The sequence below is a fragment of the Coregonus lavaretus genome, assembly GCF_964263955.1.
Source record: "Coregonus lavaretus genome assembly, chromosome: 10".
NCBI classification, from domain to species: Eukaryota; Metazoa; Chordata; class Actinopteri; order Salmoniformes; family Salmonidae; genus Coregonus; species Coregonus lavaretus.
In genome coordinates, this window is record NC_139997.1 from 34,969,410 (window position 1) to 34,980,016 (window position 10,607).

Consider the following 10,607-nt stretch of genomic DNA (forward strand, 5'->3'; position numbering starts at 1 on the left):
GGACTCTTTGTTTGACAGCAATAATTACCAGCATTGACGCGATACTACAACAGCAATGACAGAGCGGCATGGACTAAGATACAGAAGAATATTATAGAATAGAATGCAGTATATACAGTGATTTCAATAGGCAGCAGCAGCCTCTAATGTGCTAGTGATTACTATTTAACAGTCTGATGGCCTTGAGATAGAAGCTGTTTTTCATTCTCTCGGTCCCAGCTTTGATGCACCTGTACTGATGATAGCGGGGTGAAGAGGCAGTGGCTCGGGTGGTTGATGTCCTTGATGATCTTTTTGGCATTCCTGTGACATCGGGTGCTTTATGTGTCTTGGAGGGCATTTTAGTCATTTAGCAGACATGAGGTTGAAGAGATTATGTACCAAAGATTAGCAAGTAGAATACTTGGAAGCGGTGGGTGGTGTGCGCGCCTCCTAAGTCGGACCAGCAGGCCGCTCCGAGTGCCTCTCCTCCGCCGGCGATGTTTTGGGTCAGCAGCTGGAATCAGTTCAGTTGCCCTGGGGAGAGCCAACAAAGGATCTACTTCGGGAAAGTCATATTCCTGGTCGTAATGCTGGTGAGTCGCTCTGATATCCAATAGTTTTCCCCGGCTGTATGTAATGATGCAAAACACTTTCTGAGCTAATAATGTAAAAAATAATACATAAAAAAACAAAATTACTGCAAAGTTTCCTAAGAGCTAGTCGCGAGGCCGCCATTTTCGTTGGTGCCAGGAACAACCTACCGAGTGGTGCCCAGTCATTCTTAACAGGGCTAATGATTGGTTAGTCTAAATTACACTATAGTGGCTTGGAAATAGGATAATTAGTAGGAAACAACTTTGTCATCATTATGATGTCGTCAGATTTACTGCAGTATATCTGACAGATGACAATGTTGCCATTATCTAGCATAGTTAGTCAAAAATACCTAGCAATGCTAATGTTAGCTAGCTAAAATCCGGTGCTTTCCCCTCAATCTTAGCTAGTTAGCTAATATTATACTACATCTAAAGTCAATCTGACGACATCACCATGATGACAAAAGGTTTTCCCACAAATGATTTGCCTCCTTTAGAAATGTCATCATTTTTCCAAGCCACTATAATGCACTTTTGGAGCCAATTAGGGTTGCAAAATTCCGGTAGCTTTCCCAAAATTCCCTGGTTTTCCAGAAATCTGCTTTAGAAGATTCCAGAAATCAGGATGGCATAAACTGAAATCCCAGATTTCTGGAAAGCCAGGAAATTTTGGGGGAAAATACTTGGAATTTTGCAACCCTAGTGCCAATTGAGAATGTACTGTATTGAGTAGAATATTCAGTCGGGAGTCAGTCTTCAAAAGATCATTCAAAACAATATTGTGATGAAACGTGTACTATAACCCATGGATAGAATAATATAATATACTTTTTTACATTTGTTAACATAGTCCTAGTTCACAAACTGCATTTCAATAGGGGAAAACATAACCTGTACACAAAAGTTATCTTACAATTAAAGAAAAACTGTCTTAGACTTGATCATTTGCACCAATAATGACCAGATGTCTTTGGACTGTAGCCCATAGATAATGGGGTTGAGGCAAGGTGGAACCAAGTGAAACATAATGGATGCCACTTTCCTTTGGTTTGACCACTGTGGGTAACGATGAAGAAAGACAATGACGAAACCGGTCATCAGCATAATGAGGTATACAGCCATGTGTGTAGAGCAGGTCTGCAGGGCCTTGCTGTTTAGTGACTTGCTTTTACTTCTCACACACACAATGGCGATGTTAATGTATGTCAGAGCCACACTCCCCATGGAGGCAATTAAGACTACAGCAGTGAAAAAGAGACCATAGATTTGGTTGATGAGCAAGTCGTCACAGGAGAGCTTGAATAATGATGGGTTGTCGCAGAAAGGGTTGATGATATCGTGTCGCGTCGAATGCTGGTGCTCATTGCTGTCAAACAAAGGAGTCCGCTCATACTGAACCTGGATCATAAGTTTTATTTATATCACAAGCTTTCAGCATGAGTTACAGACTTTCAGGGTCTGGAGAGCAGTGTCCTCGAATTCTAATGGCTGCTCTGACTCCCTCTTTGTCTAGCTCATACTTATAAACAATGGCAGAATATGGGTTGCTCCCTCTTCCGTCCAATCACCGGTCTCCCCTGGGGCGTCACCCTACAACTGCTACTTTTGAACTAAGATAAACATATTTTCTTTGTCCCTCTAGAATAGTCATAATCTTTAATACACTACATTTCCCCCCTTCGAGACTAACTAAAAGTCTCGAAAACAAACAGAATAGGATTATGACCAGTAACAATTTATCTTATTGAGTATCTTTAACATTAAACCAAAAACATTCTCCTCTAGAGTGTAAATACCTTTCTATGAAATATGAATAACTGTTTATGAAGTGTGAATACATTACTATGAAATATGAACAAATCTGTATGGAGTGTGAGAGCGAAAAACTGTCCGGCAACCTTCGTTCCAAATCCATCCATCAATCAAGACAGTAAAATTCTCTCACGGTCCCTCTGCCCCAGGCAACCACCTAGGTACTCCCAATGAATTCATAACTCTTTATAAATGCATTTGAAACTATGATGCAATTAAATACACATGTAAGGCCCTGCAAACAAAATACTATCCAAAAAATGTCCACTCTAAGGCTGGTCAACCCATTGGACCCTACAGTGGACCTCTCCCTGCCTAGACTCCCTGTCCCTAAGCATCAACGAAATAAACAAAAACATCTAAGATCCCCACATGTATCCAATAACATCAAATATCATTCTACAAAAATTAATACCTAAGAATATGACACATTATGTATTACACATGCAAATATGTCTATATTTCATTGCAGACACTGGAATGTAGTCCACTACACTTCATCTCCTCCGTAGTCTCCTCTTCCAATGTATTGTTGATGATGGAATCGGAATCTTTCCACACCTTCTTTGTTCCATCTCCTCCAGTCATTGTCCTTTCATATTGTCCCTTCATATTGTCCTTGTTTGAGTATTTCAATCTCCACATATTCCCCCAAATGCTTCTGGAAGAAAAGAAAAGACCAAAATAGTATCTTTTGCAAAACAACACTTTCAAATTAAACATCAATATCAACTAAGAATATAAAAAGTATATATAAATGATGTATGAATCACATTATCCCATTCCCCCCTTTGATTCATAAAATCATACTAAAAATCACACTAATATTGATTTTTTTTTTTGAAAAATGCTCAAATCATCAAAAATGATATTTATCCATCCAGTTCTACTTGTCCATCTTCATCCAGATCAGGAACAGTCAACAACGGCATCTGAGTGTTGTCTCCAGGCATCACAACACCAACCCATCTTAAAATCATAGCTTTCGCAAAGGTCAGTAACAAAGTACAAAAGCAAAACATCACACACAACGCTATCAGAGCTGCAACTAAAATCTGAACCATCACTGCCCCTACTGGGCCTAACTGATCTTGCAACCAAGACTTTGCTGACCATCCAGCTCCTTCAGATCTACCAAACGCATCCCTTATATTCTTCAATGCATATATAACCCTAGTGATAATATCTGAACTATCTGGACTCAAAGTATAACTAATATTATCAATATGATCTTCCCAAATGTTACACCATACCATGGAAAAAGTCCCCCCTTCTCCCTTAGATTTATCCTTCAATGATAAGCTTGAAGACTATGACATGTCGCCATGTCTCTTTTCACCCTATTTTCAACCCTAGATTTATCTGTGTCCGGTGCTACCCCTCTTATAATGGTAGAAACCTCATATGGAAGCTTCAACGTTGACATGTACCAACATCCTGTCCATCCATAGGGTAAGAATATATATGCTTCATCACCACAAACCCTCCAAATATCTCTAAAATTCCCAATAGTCACATTGTCAGGCAAAAGCTAATCTTTTAACCCTCAAAGTCCTGCTGTTCTTACTACCTGGAACATAAAAAGTAACATATTTCTCATTACTACCCTAAAGGTCATGCTTACCCAAAGTTATCATATAATCATCACAATCTGATATTCCCATAAACATACCCCTTACATCATATGTTTTATTAGAACAAAAACAACTTTTAGCCCTCACTGGTTTCACCTCCAATGCTTCAGGGTTCGCTGTTACCTGATTTTTCTTCCCATTTAACAAATTCCCAGAGGGTAATTCATTTAACCAAGAACACTTAAACCTAGGCTTAAACAAATGTTTTGACAACGACATTATTTTATCTGTTACTGATCGTTGTTGCTGATACAACAGTCATGACAAAGCATAAGATTGACACATACTTGATAGAGATCGAACCCCACGTCTCTGGTGCTGGAATTCTCAACAGACATGGACCCTCAAGATTCCTCACTGATATTACAGAATGAGCTGCTGGAACCAAAGATTCCTACCTGCCCACCTATCTCAAATTTTCACAACAGAAGAATCAAACCCAATACATTTAGTTTCTCTCTTCCCTAACGAGCGGTACTGATCAGATACCTCTCCTTGTCTGTCATTAAAATCAAAGACCTCATCCTGTACCTCCATGATAGTATCCTTCACTATTTCAGATGAATCTATATTGTTCTCTACTACTATCTGCTCTCCTATTTTAACCCTATTCGTACTATCATTGACAGCACTCTCCATCCGTAACATAAACCCCTGAGTCCTTCTTGCTACCCCCTTTAATTTCAGAAAAGTTGTTGTCGGTGTCGGTGTCATACTTCCTACATTTGTTATTGCCATCGTATCATTAATCCCTTCCAAAGTTACCATTAAAGTAGTTGATTTAGTTGATGTATTAACACTCTTAACTACTTCTAGTGCGAAAGTTCCCGATATCCTCTGTGTATTATCTACTGTTGGTGTGACTACTGTAATCTACTCCTCCTGAACTCCCTCGGTGACTGTGGAAGCTTCAACAGATTTCAAATCTTCCATTATAAGCGTCACTTTATGAATTACATGGCCTTTTAACCAATAATTCTTAACCGGAACAAATTTTAATGCTTGCACTAGATAAGTACACATATATTCTCCCTGATCTTTCTCTGTAACATTACGCAAAATAAATGAACAATCACTCATAACCCTCTTCCACTTCATATTGTTTTACAAAATATACTTCCTTTGACTAGGTGCAACAGCTTCTACATCTGGTCCTGATAACAATACTTCTTCTCCATAATTATCTCTCCATGTGGGAGGAATGTCCCCATCCTAACCCTAATAACAGTCTTTTCCTCTAAAATTGGTGCTGGAGCTATTGGTTCCCTTATAATCAAACGCGATATATTTATGGCTTTAATAACTATCAATGTTGAAAGAGTTAAATTGCTTCTCACTGTTGTTATAATAGACTGAAGTGTTGATGTCATTGTTGTTACTTCATCCATTTTCCCCAAAGCTTTGAACTCTTTGCTTGTACTTCCATCTATCACCACTAGTGTCAAATGACGTAAATGTAACTTACATTCACTCTCTCTTCCTACTCTAAACCCTCACTTTCAAACTTTTGATTATAAAAAATACACCTACAATTACCTTGATCTTCCTACTCTAAAATGTCCTTCACCACTGTTCTCTCTCTTACTACTAACTGTGAAACTTAGCTTACTGTCTTAGAGTTCCTTCAACCTAGTTCTCCTAACTTATTTTAATCTAATCTTTTCTCCTAACCTTTAAAAACCTTTTCCACTGATTTATTCACAAAATCCCTTTACCACCAAATTTTTAGAATAGGTGATTGGGAAGTCCCCACTTGCTTCTGACTTCTTTACACACAGACTTGGCAAACGACTAAACACCTTTTAGCCTAGCCTGAAATCTCTTGGTGTAAGAATGTAACCCAGAATAACAGTCACCTCTTTTAACTTTATTTTTCAGACAGATTGTCTAATAGGCAGTCTAATAGATTATCATTCTTCCTATGATATTATCTTTTTAAGCAAATATGATTCCCAAAAACCCTATTCTTTTAACATCTTCTACCAGACAGCCGTTTAGTGTACATCTTATTGTACAGTCCAATTTACACAATGCATCTCTTTCCAACAATGCAATAGGTATATGTTCTAATATTAGTATGTCTATTTTAATTTCTCTTTGATTTTTATAGCAGAGATCAATTGGTTCCTTAAGAGTAATTAGCTGTTTTACTACCTCAAATCCCTATCCTAATTAGTTAATTTTACATAGTGAGATGTTTAACCTCTTTAGGCTGAACACAGATAAAAGTTTTTCCACTATTCACTATCACTTCTCATAGTCCTCTGTTTTTACTTCAATTGTTAGATATTTTCTTCCTAATTGGTGCTATCAGCTGACACCCCCCCTCGTATCTTCTAGACACCTCTAGAATCCTTGCTCCGGACCCCTGTAGGGGTTCACCTGGAGAACAGGTGATTTTGACTTGCTCCTTTATCTTCCTCTGAAATTCCCTCTGATGTTTCCTCCTGACTTATTGCACTCACAGGTAAAGTGACCAATCTGTCCACAATTATAACAGTCTTCTGAAAGTTGCTGGAAGTGTAGCTGAAATCTTCCTCCTCCTTCTAAGCCTTCTCGTCCTCTTCCTCTCCAATTATGTGTCTGTCCAGAAACTGGCTGTGGATATGGAACACCTGGTACCCCCCTTGGTGGCTGGTACAATTGCGGTTGGCCTTGTTCAGTTGAAGCTGTAACAGTGATTGTTGATTTGGTTCACTCTGATTCTTCATAACCAAAGCTTCTCTTCTCCACCAGTTGTATGATTGAGTTTTCTGAGAGTTTCTTGATCCTGTTCGTTCTTGCTGTTGACATATCAGGATTCTTCAAAAGCTTATATTCTAAGTTCTGTCCTCGAAATATCATCTTCCATCATCTTCTTACTATTGGCCTTTTTTTTTTGACCTCAATGTATTCTTCTCCTCCAATTCTTTTTTCCACTGTTTCTCCTTCTGTATCCTCAGCGTCTTGAGTTGTTCCTCCAGTTGTGTTACTTCATCTAAACTATTCGCTTTATCCAGGCATGATAAGCATCGGTCTATATCTCCTTCTATTTCTTCTGTGCCAATCATTGTTGAATAAAATCCTTTTGAATACACAGCACCTTTAGTCTCCTCTTTATCGCTGTCTTCATCTGAACTCGAATCTCTAGTATCCTTCTTTCCTCTCTTGCCAACTTCCTTCTGATCACAGTCATATCCACCCATGATCTCTTCTCAATCACTCTGATCTTCATCTTCATCATCTTCTTCAAGTTCCATCTTCCTTAACCTCACTCTTCTCTTCCAGACATCTCATTTTCTTCCTTCTGGAGTTTTGGATTCATCTTTATTGTCGTTTCTGCTTGTCCTCTATCTATTATTCGTTCATCTTCATCTCTGATGCAATAATCACCCTGCTGGAGGATCACTGGAAGCTGAGGATAAACATCCCTAAGCTCTACTTCCTTCTCGTAAGGTGGGTGTCTTTTTGCTGAATCCGTATGTGAGAAAGGTGTACTAACTTCTGCCATTAGTTTTTCTGTCGCCTTTTCTTCCTTTAGCATTTTCCTCTATACCTTTGTTTATCTTATCGCTGGAATCTTTTATCAGTTTTTGTTTGAGAATGAAGGGCAACTTTTATTTCATTTGCCGGATAACCTAGCAATACTTTAGTTAAAGGATTACTATTTTGTACTATATCAACCGGTGTAATGACTTTCATAGCCTTGATGTCGTTTTTCCCCATTGTAACAACCCTTTTATATTCCTTTATCGTGAATTATTTTATTTTAGACTATATAGCCTATGGCTTCCCCCCTTTAATTATTAATATAAACCAAACAACCCCCCCCCCAAAAAATTAATTTTGACAACCCAAATATGAATATGAAAAAATTCAATTAATTTTTTTATTCAAAAACCATTTCTAATTAAAATAAAAAATCAATTAAAAAATCAATTAAAAATTATGAATAATTAAAACCAGTTTTTTATTTCTATATCCTATCTTACCAATTTATCAATTAGTGGTGGCTATCTTACCACAACCCATCAGGAAAGTAAATGTAAGTTAGTCAACTTCAAAGCAATCCCAAAAACAAAGCCTTCTAACCTTACAACACTACAATTCCCATAAACCCCCTTGCTCTATAAGCACCTAATTATCTTACTTTTACAGAATAATGTCAGTCCTTGATTCCCAACACAACTCCAATCAACCCCAAGTGATGTCAGAGACTCTAAAATGCAATTTTTAATGAATCAGTATTTGCCAAGCCTATGTGAAATTGTCATAACATCAAATATCCTGTAGGGGAAGATTTTTTAACCAGACCAGTACCAAAACCTCTTTGACTTGATCCTCTGTCGCGTCACGTGACGTGTACGTCAGCACCCCCTCTCTTTCTCTCTCCATTGTTCCTCTCATATGACAAAAGAACAGAGACACAGGAAAATATTTTAGTAGTTAATGCAATACTGAGTTACTTCAACCATATTCAATATTCCCCCACTCACATTCGCTTTAAGACTTAATTCAGGACTAAATAGATCGCTCAAATTTTTTTTTATTTCATTTTAATCCATCATTTAATTTAATTCATTATAATCCGTCAACATATATCTAATTTATAAATTCACTACATCTCAACAAATAGTTTCATTTTCGAACAACAGTCACTTTAACGATTAGAAGATTCGTGTCCAAATCTCTCTTGTCTGTGGCTATTTCTCTGTCTCCCCCTGCAGCCCAGTCTAACAGAAATATGACACTTTACCCACAATCCCGTGTTGTAGTTTTAGCAAATCCCCTCGTGTTGTAGTTTTAGCGCCGTAAAATCAAGCGCATGCGCAAATCCATTAAACAATACGATTGCCAAACAATAGAACGCCAGCATTCTACCTCAGTTCTCTATTTTACACTTATAGTCAGACAATAACACTTAACAGAGCTCACATTTGCGTAGAACTCTGAATTCCACACACACAAACACATTTAAGAGGGTTATCCCATCGCAATGGGACCTCTAAGGACACCCGTTAGCATGTAGCACGCAACACAATTAGCATTTAGCATTAGCCGCTATGTACAATGTGGCATGAAACCCAGCCAGTATTTAGCATTAACATTAGCCTTAGCCTTTAGCTAACTGTGGCCTACCCCACGCAACAAGGACCCTGCACTGCCCTTTCCTTTTGACTTATTTTCCTACCGTTTGTGCTACCGTGGATTTAATGACAATCTATTGAGAAATTACACCCAAGCGGACCCCCCGTCGGATGAAAGTCGAGTAATAATCACAATCAGATAAATTCCATCAACCCGAGTTTTCTTTAAAACACACCGACTGCACATTCTAACGCGCAACCGGATTTGTCGGACCATTCTAAATGGCCCCCCTGGGGTCTTACGCGGTACAGTGCTCTAATGTATACGCATATCTGCCTTAATTGTACATCTGCCAATATCTGCCTTAATCCCTACCATCGATTGCTCTAAAATTCCAATTATTTACCGTTTACCAATGCAACCACATTTTAGAATAATTATTACAGACTCCTAGTCGACCGCAATAGCACCACATCCGCACAAAACCCAAGTAATTTAAACGGTACACCTTTCAGTGCCCTTTCATAAACCAGCCAAACAACTAAACGCCCAATAATTTGTGAGGAATCTCACCTTAGCCGGGTTGAGCGGTAGTCACCTCGCGATTCAGGAATGGGACAAAGAACGATGCATACAGATCCCGGACGAGCCCCCATTTATCGTGTCGCGTCGAATGCTGGTGCTCATTGCTGTCAAACAAAGGAGTCCGCTCATACTGAACCTGGATCATAAGTTTTATTTATATCACAAGCTTTCAGCATGAGTTACAGACTTGCAGGGTCTGGAGAGCAGTGTCCTCGAATTCTAATGGCTGCTCTGACTCCCTCTTTGTCTAGCTCATACTTATAAACAATGGCAGAATATGGGTTGCTCCCTCTTCCGTCCAATCACCGGTCTCCCCTGGGGCGTCACCCTACAACTGCTACTTTTGAACTAAGATAAACATATTTTCTTTGTCCCTCTAGAATAGTCATAATCTTTAATACACTACAATGACTTGTGACCTGCAGCATGATAAGCGGATTGAGAGGCTTATAAGGCCCCCCACAAAGACAAACGACACTCCCCAGGCAGACACACACAGCTTCACAAGCATTTTGTTGTTCATGATGGTGGCGTATCGTAGAGGGTTGCATATGGCCATATACCTGTCAAAGGCCATAATCATTAGTATTGTATGTGTATTCGTACTTAAAAGGTGACCACAGAACGCTTGCGTGGCACATTCAATGTAGGTCATATATCTGTCTGCACTTGCTTTTAAAATGTCACTCAGCACTCAAGGTATGATGGTTGTGATATTGAGAGCATCATTGAGATGCATGTTGCAGAGGAGGATGTACATGGGCTTATGCAGGCTCCTCTCCATGGAGATCAGCACTGTAAGGCTGATATTGGCCACCATAGTAAAGATGTATATGATGAGGATGAAAATGAAAACAGGGTAGGAGGACTGGTGGGTGACCTTCAACCCCTCCAGCTGGAGAAAGTGCTCGTTGTATGTATGGTTCTCCAT

The 10,607-nt window shown here is 39.0% G+C and overlaps 1 pseudogene across 1 annotated transcript; it reads right to left on the minus strand.

Annotated features, from left to right (window-relative positions):
• Nucleotides 1-1,493: 1,493 nt before the first annotated feature.
• Nucleotides 1,494-10,607, minus strand: LOC311136296 (olfactory receptor 4E1-like; annotated as a pseudogene). Its single transcript has 2 exons — nucleotides 10,083-10,607; nucleotides 1,494-1,907 (listed from the first exon to the last, which is right to left on the minus strand). The product of its transcript is annotated as an olfactory receptor 4E1-like (transcript).